The following is a 12464-nucleotide window of genomic DNA, read 5'->3' as shown; positions in this document are numbered from 1 at the left end:
TCATTATAGATCCTGCATATCAACCTTTTGTCTGTACTGTCATTGGCAAATATCTTCTCCCTTACTGTGGGTTGCCTCTTTGTTTTGTTGACTGTTTCTTTTGCTGTGCAGAAGCTTTTGATTTTAATGAAGTCCCAAAAGTTTATTTTTGCTTTTGTTTCCTTTGCCTTTAGAGACATATCTTGGAAGAAGTTGCTGTGGCTGATATGGAAGAGATTATTGCCTATGTTCTCTTCTAGGATTCTGATGGATTCGTGTCTCACATTGAGGTCTTTTATCCATTTTGAGTCTCTTTGTGTATGGTGTAAGAGAATGGTCGAGTTTAATTCTTCTAAATATAACTGTCCAATTTTCCCAGCACCATTTATTGAAGAGACTGTCTTTTTTCCACTGTATATTTTTTCCTGTTTTGTCGAAAATTATTTGGCCATAGCGTTGAGGGTCCATATCTGGGCTCTACTCTTTTCCACTGGTCTATGTGTCTGTTTTATGCCAGTACCATGCTTTCTTGGTGATCACAGCTTTGTAATAAAGTTTGAAATCAGGTTTTGTTTTTGTTTTTCAACATTTTGTTAGCAATTCGGGGTCTCTTCTGATTCTATACAAATTTTTGGATTATTTGTTCCAGTTCTTTGAAGAATACTGGTGGAATTTTGATTGGTATGGCATTAAAAATATAGATTGCTCTAGGCAGTAAAGACATTTTAACAATGTTTATTCTTCCAATCCAAGAGCATGGAATGGACTTCCATCTTTTTTGCCTTCTTCAATTTCTTTCATGAGTGTTCTGTAGTTCCTTGAGTACAGATCCTTTACCTCTTTGGTTAGGTTTATTCCCAGGTATCTTATGGTTCTTGGTGCTCTATTATATGGAATCAATTCTCTAATTTCCCTTTCTGTATTTTCATTGATAGTGTATAAGAAAGCCACTGATTTCTGTACATTGACTTTGTATCCTGCCACGTTTCTGAATTGCTCTATGAGTTCTAGTAGTTTGGGGGTGGAGTCTGTTGGGTTTTCCATATAAAGAATCATGTCATCTGCGAAGAGAGAGAGTTTGACTTCTTCATTGCCAATTTGGATACCTTTTATTTCTCTTTGTTGTCTGATTGCTGTTGCTAGGACTTCTAATACTATATTGAACAAGAATGGTACGAGTGGGTATCCTTGTCATGTTCCTGATCTCAACAGGAAGGCTGCAAGCTTTTTCCCATTGAGGATGATATTTGCTGTGGGTCTTTCATAGATAGATTTGATGAGGTTCAGGAATGTTCCCTCTATCCCTATACTTTGAAGCGTTTTAATCAGGAACGGATGCTGGATTTTGTCAAATGCTTTTTCTGCATCAATTGAGAGGACCATGTGGTTCTTCTCTATTCTCTTATTAATTTTTTCTATCACATTTATTGATTTGCGAATGTTGAACCATCTTTGTAGCCCAAGAATGAATCCACCTGGTCATGGTGGATAATATTTTTAATGTGCTGTTGGATCCTGTTTGCTAGGATCTTATTGAGAATCTTAGCATCCATATTCATCAGGGATATTGGTCTGAAATTCTCCTTTTTGGTAGGGTCTTTTCCCAGTTTGGGGATCAGGGTAATGCTGGCTTCATAGAAAGAATCTGGGAGTTTTCCTTTTGCTTCAATTTTTTGAAACAGCTTCATGAGAATAGGTGTTATTTCTTCTTTGAAAGTTTGGTAGAATTCCCCAGGGAATTCGTCAGGTCCTGGGCTCTCTTTTTTTTTTTTGAGAGGGTTTTGATCACTGCTTCAATCTTGTTACTAGATATTGGTCTATTCAAGTTGTTAATTTTTTCCTGGTTCAATTTTGGGTGTTTATAGTTTTCCAGGAATGTATCCATTTCATCTAGGTTGCTTAGTCTATTGGCATATAACTGTTGATAATAACTTCTGATGATTGTTTCTTCTTCCTTAGTGTTAGTTGTGATCTCTCCCTTTTCATTCATAAATTTATTAATTTTGGCTTTCTCTCTTTTATCTTGGATTAGTGTGGCCAGGGGTTTATTGATCTTATTGATTCTTTCAAAAAACCAGCTTCTAGTTTCGTTGATCCCTTCTACTGTATCTCTGGTTTCTACCTCATTGATCTCAGCTCTAATCTTGATTATTTCCCTTCTTATGTGTGGAGTTGGTTTGATTTGTTGTTGATTCTCCAGTTCTTTCAGGTGTAGAGACAGATGCTGTGTTCTGGATTTTTCAATATTTTTGAGGGAGGCTTGGGTGGCTATGTATTTCCCCCTTAGGACTGCCTTTGCTGTATCCCATGGGTTTTGGACCAAAGTGTCTTCATTCTCATTGGTTTCCATGAATTTTTTGAGTTCTTCCCTGATCTCCTGATTCATCCAAGCATTCTTAAGTAAGGTGGTTTTAGCTTCCAGGTGTTTGAGTTCCTTCTGAACTTTTCCTTGTGATTGAGCTCCAGTTTCAAAGCATTGTGATCTGAGAATATGCAGGGAATAATCTCATTCTTTTGGTATCAGTTGAGTCCTGATTTGTGACCCAGTATGTGGTTTATTCTTGAGAAGGTTCCATGTGCACTTGAGAAGAATGAGTATTCTGTTGTTTTAGGGTGGAATGTTCTGTATATGTCTATGAGGTCAATCTGTTCCAATTTGTCATTCAATGCTCTTGTTTCTTTATTGATTTTCTGCTTCGATGATCTATTTCTGAGAGAGGCATGTTAAGATCTCCTACTATTAATGTATTCATAGCAATATGACTCTTTATCTTGATTAACAATTTTCTCTCAAGAGTATAGATTCCAGAAAAACATCAAGGCAACTGATAGTCAAATTGAGGAATCATAATTGTAGGTATAATCTCTTGAAAGCTGCTAGGACAAAGAGGTTCCTTACTTACAGAGGAAAACCCATCAGAAAAACGTCAGACCTGTCCACAGAGACCTGGCAAGCCAGAAAGGGCTGGCAAGATATATTCAGGGCACTAAAAGAGAAGAACATGCAGCCAAGAATACTTAATCCAGCAAGACTGACATTCAAAATGGATGGAGAGATAAAGAGTTTCCAAGACTGGCAAGGCTTAAGAGACTATGCAACCACCAAGCCAACACTGCAGGAAATATTAAGGGGGGTTCTATAAAAGAGGAAAAATCCTAAGAATAGCATTGAACAGAAATATAGAGACAATCTACAGAAAGAAAGACTTCAAAGGTAACACGATGTCAATAAAAACGTATCTATCAATAATCACTCTCAATGTGAATGGCTTAAATGCACCCATAAAATGGCACAGGGTTGCAGATTGGATAAAACGACAGGACCCATGCATATGTTGTCTACAAGAGACCCATTTTGAACCTAAAGATACACGCAGACTGAAAGTGAAGGGATGGAGAAGCATCTTTCATGCCAATGGGCCTCAAAATAAGACTGGGGTAGTCATTCTCATATCAGATAAATTAGATTTTAAACTAAAGACTGTAGTCAGAGATACAGAAGGACACTCCATAATTCTTAAAGTGACTATCCACAAAGATGATCTAACAATTGTAAATATCTATGTCCCTAATATGCGAGCAGCCAATTAATAAGGAAACTGTTAATCAAGATAAAGAGTCATATTGATATGAATACATTAATAGTAGGAGAACTTAACATGCCTCTCTCAGAAATAGATCACCAAAGCAGAAAATCAGCACAGCTTAAAAACCACAAAAACAGAATCAAGGAAATAAATGATACCATGAAATGTGGTTTTTAAGCCGTTTGTTCCAGGCTTCCTTTTGATCCTTTCTCTCTATCTGTTTGTCCTCCAGATCATTAATTCTATCTTCTGTCTCAGTTACCCTCGCTTTGAGAGAATTTAGATTAGATTGGAACTCATTGAGAGTATTGTGAACCTCAATCCTGGTAACTTTTAGCTCTGCCCTAACATTTTGAACATCCTGTCTGGTCGCTTTCAGCTTGGCCCTAATCAATTCTGTTTGGTCATCTATGGCTTTCTCCAACCTAGCTATTGCCTGGATAATTGTTAGCCTGAATTCTCTTTCCAACATATTGTCTATGTTGATAGCCATTAGCTCTGTTGCAGAAGGTCCATCCTCTGTATTTTATTTCTTTGGGCATTCCTCCTCCTAGTCATTTTGGTGAGAGATGACTGAACAGATGTAGCTGGATGTATCGACCGTGGTGCAGTCAGGGTACACCCTGGAACACTTCTGAGCAATCAGGATTCCCCACCCAAATGAGAGAAAAAGGAAAAGAAAAAGAAAAAAAGAGAGAGAGAGAGAGAGACAGGAAAGAAAGGGAAGATGAAAGGGAAGGTTCAGCCCAGATGGGCCCCAAGGTAAGATTTATGAGGTGTACAAACAAAAACAAACAAAAAGACTGATAAAAGTATATAACAAGAGAAAAATATATATATATGCAAATAAAGGAATAACCTCGTCAAAAAGAACCCCAATTTAAGATTTATATTATCAGGACAAACACAAAAACACAGAAACAGTGGTGGAAGAAAAAGATGGGAGAGTGGTTATAAATTCTCAGTGTGGGCGAGGAAGGTTGTTTTGATTCTCTGGATGTATCTTGATATCTTTGTTAAAGGACTCAACTTTCCTAAGATAAAGGGGGATTAAAAATTGGTTTACCTATTGGAGTAGTATTGGAGGTTTTTATGTTTGTTCACTTTTTTTTTTTTCCTCTCACCTTGACCGCTTTTGATGGTTTTTATAGGTTTAGAGGAAAGCAAACTGCACCCTGACCTCCCTCTCAGAGAGAAGCCTCAGTCTATTCTTCTTTGGGTGTTGCAGAGCCCACATAAATTCCCCCTTGACTGCTAGTAGAGCAGGTTCCGAGTCGCGGTCCCTGGGGACGCAGGATCTTCTGCTTGTACCCAAAACCACAGCATTGGCGGCTATCTGGGCAACTCCAGACCACAAGAGAGGTTCCAAGCAGTGACTGAGATTTCCCCGCTGGCCCAGTCTGGGAGGGCGTGGTCTTTCTGGGTCTAAGAGTGCCTGGCTTGCATGCACCTTTCAGGGAAGGCTATGGGTCACACGCATGTCTCAGGCTCTGAGAACGGGGCACAAGTCTGAAAGCACCAGGCTGGGCCTTCCTCCACCTCTCTTAGGGGAGAGTTTCGGGCACCCATCTTAGGCTCTGAAACAATGGTGCAGGTCAAAGAGCACCGGCTGGGCCTTTGTACCTCTCTCAGGGGAGGATGAAGGGCATGCGTATCTCAGGCTCTGTAGCAGGGCTCGCGTGTTCTGTCATCTGGCGTGGCTCCCATCCGCTCACAGAAACCAGGCCCCACGCAATCTCGGGCCCGCTGGCGGCTCAGGGACCAAGGCCTGGTTTCGCCGCCCCATTCTCTCTGGCCCAATGCCAGGGGAGGCTCTCCTGGAACTGGGGACTTAAGCCTCTGTCCCTAGCCACCCTGATTCCCACAATCCCCCCTCATGATCCTTTGCTCTTTTGGAGCGCTTTCAACCAGTTTCCAAGTTAATGCTGGACCCAGACACAGGGCACTCTCAGATTGGGGTATTACTTTCCACCCAGTCACCTCTGGTGGCTCCCTCCCCCTTTTGTTTATCTTCCGATATCTGTCCACCATTCTCACTCCGCTTTACCTGCCTACTGGCATCTTCTGCCCCTGTAGAGATCCAGACGTGTATAATTCTGATTTCAGGCTGATTTCATGGGTGATCGGAGTTCTTTGGTAGGTAATCAGCTCACTTTAGGGTACAGATTGAAAAGGTGCCTCCTCCTACTTCCCCGCCATCTTGTCCTCCCCATCTCAAGTGTTTTAACTATAAATTCCCCTAATGATTAATCTTTAATACATATACTTGTAAAAATATTTAGCTTATAAAACTACATGATCTAAAAACATTTCTTAAAATACTACTTTTGATGGGACGCCTGGGTGGCTCAGTTGGTTTGACGACTGCTTTCGGCTCCGGTCATGGTCCCAGAGTCCCGGAATTGAGTCCTGCATCAGGCTCCCAGCTCCATGGGGAGTCTGCTTCTCCCTCTGACCTTCTCCTCGCTCATGCTCTCTCTCACTGCCTCTCTTTCAAATAAATAAATAAAATCTTTATAAAAAATATTACTTTTGTTGACTTTTTTTCAAGAGATATAAAACAGACAGTGCATCACCAATTTTTTGAAGTTTCAACCAGGCATTTTACCTGAAAATCCTGTAAACATATATTTCCCCCATCTTAATAGCATCCTGATGTAAAGTTATGTAAATAACAATCATTTATTGTATGCTTATTCTGTGTTGAATACAGAATACAGATGAGTTGGCATGAAAGAAAATTATAATAAATATAGGCTCCGAGTTCAAAGAACTTGTGATCTGTTTAGTAAAGCTACACAGATACACAAAATCACTAAGATTTAAATACCTTGATGAGAAAATAAAAATAACATTGTTTATCATAGAAAATCACTGTTTTTCAAAGGAAAAGATATTAAATGTCAAGTTCAAGGTTATACTATTTAGTCATAAAAGTAAGGCCCTATTTATCAAGATTAATTCTCATCAAGAGATTTATTTTTTAAATTTGTTAGAGTGTAATTACAGTACAACAAATGAACAAACAACATGTACATAAATCTTTAATAGTTTTCATACTAATTAAGAGACAATAAATTTTATAAATATTTGCACAAATTTTAGGAATAATGCATGTGAATAAAATATAATTTTATTCCTTGTGGAAATTCAGTATGTGTGACATTTAATCTAGGAGGAATATCTGCTGTGTTAACTGACACAGTGTCAATGCACAGACCCTTAAATATAGGAAGCTATAAAAGAAAATATTTAAGTCATGTTTACCATGCCATTTCCAAGTTATGTGATAGGCATAAATTCCCTTTGTACCTTCAGATGTTCATTCTCAGCGTATTGGTTTAAAGGTGCACATGGAATAGACCCTATGCTTCAAGTACTGGGGAAGTTCTATTTATGTAGGAATAAAGCTCTAAAAATATACAGTCTATAAAATACTTATTTTGAGCAAGTTTTTAAAAAACATTTCCCCCTTAAATAAATTAAATTTTAAGTCATTTACCAAACACTTAAATAGCAACTACAGACCTGGTCCAAGTATTAGAGATATAAATATACAAAATATACATATAGGTATACACGTACTACAAAATTAATTCCCTTCAAGGAGCAGTGTGTTGGAAGACTGTGTGTGAGGGAATGATTAGAAAAATATTTCCAAAACACTTATAAATAATGTATTATGGAAACATCTAAACCAGTCTTTTTAAATATATAAAGAGCACCACTTGAAGGAGATCAAGGTGCTAATTGTAGAAATCATTTCTTTCAATTATTGGATGGAATCTTGAATGTGAATGACATTACCACTCACAGAGACAGTGTAGCATAATATTTAAAAAGCCTTGGCACTGGTGGGAGGCAGACATTGATTTGAATCCTCTTGTAGATTTCTTCTGCCCATAGCCCTAAGACTTTCTCCACCACATAACCCATTCATCATACTCAGCGTGGATTATCATAAGTGACTTGACCAGTCAATCCCCAGGTTGGTAAATGACTTAGTGGTATGTCCCAAGATCCTTGCCCAGTGAGGACATGAAGACTTCAGAGGGAAGAAAGAGATAATTCAAGTTTCTAACAGAGTGTCAAGAGAAGATGCAAGGGAAAGTGAGCAGCTTTTTTATTGTTGTACTTGTTCTGCTTTGATTTGCGGGGCAGGGTGGAAATTCAGAGAGAACTCTTTGTAAAGATGAGTTTCTTTAGTAGTAATCTATGAATTACTAATTGTTGATGTTATTAAAGTTTATCATAACTATTATTCTTAATGTTATTTCATTTAACAGGAAGGCATATAGTTAAAGTAATAAACTACTCCATGGAGATACTTTAGATCATGAATAAGTTTCCAGTTCAAGTCTTTGTAGGAATCAGTGCATCCCAGAGTCTCCATTTCCCAGTAGGTCTTTTTTTTAGTACTTAGTGAAGTTTAGTCTTATGAGATAAATTCTTATTTTTCATTTTTCAATATTTATCAGTAAAATAAATGCCCCTCTCAACCTTTATTTGTAGAGCAACGAAAAATACTTAATGAACATAAGAAAGGCTTTATTGGAAAGAATAGGAACTAGAAATGGTAATTAAAAGAGTACAAAAATCACTAGAAAGTGCTATTTTAGTCTATGGATTTCTAGCAGTCCTAGAAAATTTGTTTTTAATTCTTAACAGAAACTCTTATTTTCATTATTAAATGGTAATTTGTATATACGCTTATAATTTCTAACAAAGCTATAAATTTCATGAGAAGTGGGATCATGACTTGAACACCTTCCTGTGTTAATGACATCCAAGGTAAAATCTTTTATATAATGTTTCAATGATTTATTGCTGTTGTTTAAATTTAAATCTCTGTAAAATTTTTTTTTTCTGTTTGTTTTTGTAAGCCAATGAAGTCAGTGATTACTTAGGAAATATAAAAACAAACTGATATGTGAATCTTATTCAGGATAGAACCAGAATCTTTCTTCCAATTTTTAAAATTGAAAGAGTAGGAACAAGAAAGTTTTTGTCAACAACAACAGCAAAAAAATGTTTTACATCATACACATATCAGGGCGACTGTATGTAATGTTAATTTAACATGTCTCTATGAAAAATGTAAAATATCTCAGGCACAATTGTAGGTACATATATATTATCTACTGGTTTGTTAATCTTCAAATAATAAAAATAAAATTCAAGCAATAAGCATAGGAATTCTAATGGCAGGTGCTGATGTACCAATACTCATCTGAATACAAATATTCAGAATTTTTATATGCTCTAGATTCATAGTTTTAAAATGTGTTTTCCATGTTTAAACATGGCCCTTATGTAATCCTTTTCCTTTTTTCTTTCTTTTTTTTTAATGTTTCTTTCCCTGGGGGTTTAGGGGGGAGGATCTGAGCCTCTAAACTTGTTTCATTGATTAGTTTTACGAAAAATGAGTTTTCTGGTTTTAGGGCAAGCAGAAGACTCATTTGTTAAATTAGGCATTTGCCTAATGGATAAAGGAGGTTCAGTAAGATTAAGGTCATGGATCTTTTCTTGTTGTCAGATAATGTGTTAAATAAAATCAAAGGGATGATAAACAAGGGTAATAGCAGAGTAAAGCATTCCTTTAGGGTTTAACCCAGAAATGTTCTAAAAAGTAAACTTTCAGGATGGACCCTCAAAATTGTCTTTAAAGTAGATAATGGGACAAATAAAAGATTCATTTTCAAGGGGTTAAAATTTCCTATTCACTATTTTTAAGATAATAAAATTACTTACATTAACATTCTGACCTATGAATATATTTACAAGTGATTTGTGAATACATTTTTAAGTTATTTGTGGCAAATGCCACTATCTTTTTATGAAAAATACAGTAATATATTATTAAGATAAATCAAAAGGTCATATTAGAATGCAGATATATAAGCAAAACTCAGTTAACAGATCATCATTAATTTAGAAAGGTAGAAGAAGAATTTAATCATATAAGCCAAAGGGAAAACAAATATGTATTTTTTTGTCTTTAAAAATACAAGGTATGAACATAAAATAAATCCTTAAAATTCTTCTCTAAGAAACAGAGCAACAAAAGCAAATGAAAATTAAAAAATAAGTAACAGTATAAGAAATGTCAAAATAATGTTGCTGTATTCATAGAAAATTAGAACATTTTGATGTTAGAACTACATCACAACATACAATATCATCTGGGGGAAAAACAGTCATTTCATTAGCATATATCTAGGTTCAAATCTCAAATTAAAATCATAAATGATAAATCAAGACAGACTAATATTACAAAAGAACCAACAAATATCAGAAATTTATGCCTACATTTATATTTCAATATCAACTTGATGAAATAATTCATTATTGAGAAGAGACAAATTAGTTAATTTTATCAATTGAAGGACATTATATTGAAGTTGAATGGACATTTTATAAAGATTGAGAGAAAAATACACCTCTAAGATTTATCATATTTTTTCTATTTCTAACCCCAAGAAAGAAAAGTAAATAGTTACTGAACTTAAGACTCTACCTAAAAGAGAAAGAAAGTTTCAGAAAGCATTCGTTATTTACCATTTTTTCAAAATAATAAAAATCTAACATAACAGGACAGTGGCAGTGATACCAGTATCAGTTATACAAATTTGTATATTCTACAAAATTGTATAATTCATCAACCAGAATTTTGAAGCTAAAACTGATTTTATAGTTTCAGCCATCATTTGTTTAAGATTCATGTCATTAATAAATGTAATTTGATGAAACAAACCATAATTTGGGGAGAATTTCTGAACAGATAAATGATGAAGTTGTAATTTTAAAAATCTCATTGTAAAATACATCTATTTGATTGTGACATTTTACTTCTAGATTATAAAGCTGAACAAAGGCAGGGTTAATAAAAATACATATTTAGAGCTGTTAATAGAATTGAAAAAGTTTGATCACTGTGTTTGAAATTCAAGGCTAATGTTATTTTACTTGCCATTCAGTTGTTGTTATTTTTTTGGCAGGGTGGGGGGCAAGAGGGAGAGGAAGAAGCAGACTCCCCACTGACAGGGAGTTGAATGCCTCGCTCTATCCCAGAACACTGAAATCATGATCCAAGACCTCCCAAGGCCAACACAACCAAATGAGCCACCCAGGAACCCCACTTGTTATTCAGTTTATGTTCTGTTTCAATACAGTTGTTTTCTATCTGCTCTATATTTAGTTTTTCCTTTCCCAAAATGACAGAATATATTGAATTAGTAAGTTCTATATCAACAGGACACAAAAATCTACTTTGAATAATATATACCTGATAAAATCAGTATGATCTTAATGAGGTTTTATAACATTTTATAACATATTGTGCTCTTAGTTTTTTCATAGTATTAAGTAATTCATTAGTAAAATCATTCCACCGGAGTGAGAAAGTCTTACCATCAAAAACTCAAAATGAGTACAAAGAGATATTGGGGATTTTTAAAGTTCCGGCCACAAGTAAATTTCTTTGAAAAGATAGGCAGGTTCAAGACTTTAGAGTAAAAGTTTTAGGAAACACAAGAAGAAAATCCGAAGCTAAATTATACCACAATTTATATTAGATAGTGGAAATGATTTTAATTACTTTATTCATTTAGCACTTACAGTATTAAAAGCTATACACTTGGGATATAATTTATATCATCACTGAAATATGTAATTCTTAATTTATAGCATATAATGAACTCAATTTATGATCAAAGAACCTAATTCACCAACCAACTTAAGAGCAAATATAAGAGCAATGTGTAGATAAATAGTTCATAGAAATAGTTTATAAATAAAATTTATTGTAAGAACAAGAATTATGTGCTAACCCCTACCTCCAGTTTTAACCAGAAGTATCTATTTTGGGAACCCTGAAATTTCATTTGGTTAGATAATTACTGAATATCTAAGTGCAGGACAAGCATGCTTGGGACATATAAACACAGTAAAGTGTGAATAGTATACAAAACATAAAATAGAGAGAAAGAAGAATAATTTAATCTTGGGGGGTGATTAATCACTTATTAAACAAATAGTATTTTGAATAATATTTTTAAGAGACTATAGTTTAAGAAATGGAGAAGGGACACATTCTTATAGACCATAATTTAACAGCATTCATGAGATGGTAGCTACCAAATATATAAGAAGAGTTACATATTTCGCTAAAAATTTTCAAGGATCCAGGTATATTTAGATGAAATTTTTAAAAAGAGATTAAAAAGGAAAAAAAGGAAATCCTCACCTGGTATGGTGATGTCACAAATTCTAAACTATTAAACAAGAAATTTTTCAAAGCTGTTAAGACGAATATATAACTCAGTTGTGCCATGCTCGCTTACGGGACTTCTCTACTGAAGAAGTGAACTTCTTTAGAATTTTTTTTTTTTTAAACAGGCAGAGAGAGAGAAAGAGAGAGAGAGAGAGGAGGCAGGCTCCCTGCCGAGCAGAGAGCCTGATGCGGGGCTCGATTCCAGGACCCTGGGATCATGACCTGAGCTGAAGGCAGAGGCTCTAACCCACTGAGCCACCCAGGTGCCCCTAGAATTTTTCATATAGAAAACTGAATTCTCTTTCTAACTTTATTGCAAGAATTTAAAATAACCACTAACATCTAAGCTCTAAGTTTTGTCGATTGAATAAAAAAGTATATGTAAAATTTTATTGTCTGTCTCTCTCTCTGTCTATATAAATATATATATATATATATATATATATATAGTTACAATTTTAAAATTTGCAACTAAATCCTAAGGACACAGTTTAATTTTCCTGCAGAGTCAAGTTCCTTCCTCAGTTAATTTAGCTCTTAATAAAAGCTTACATTTTTAAAATGCACACCTTCAATGTATTTGGAAAACATAATTCTATGTCAAAATAATGACACATTTTTTTGTG

This window comes from Mustela nivalis, assembly GCF_964662115.1.
Source record: "Mustela nivalis genome assembly, chromosome: 4".
Classification (NCBI taxonomy): domain Eukaryota; kingdom Metazoa; phylum Chordata; class Mammalia; order Carnivora; family Mustelidae; genus Mustela; species Mustela nivalis.
Note: the sequence above shows the minus strand (reverse complement) of the source record.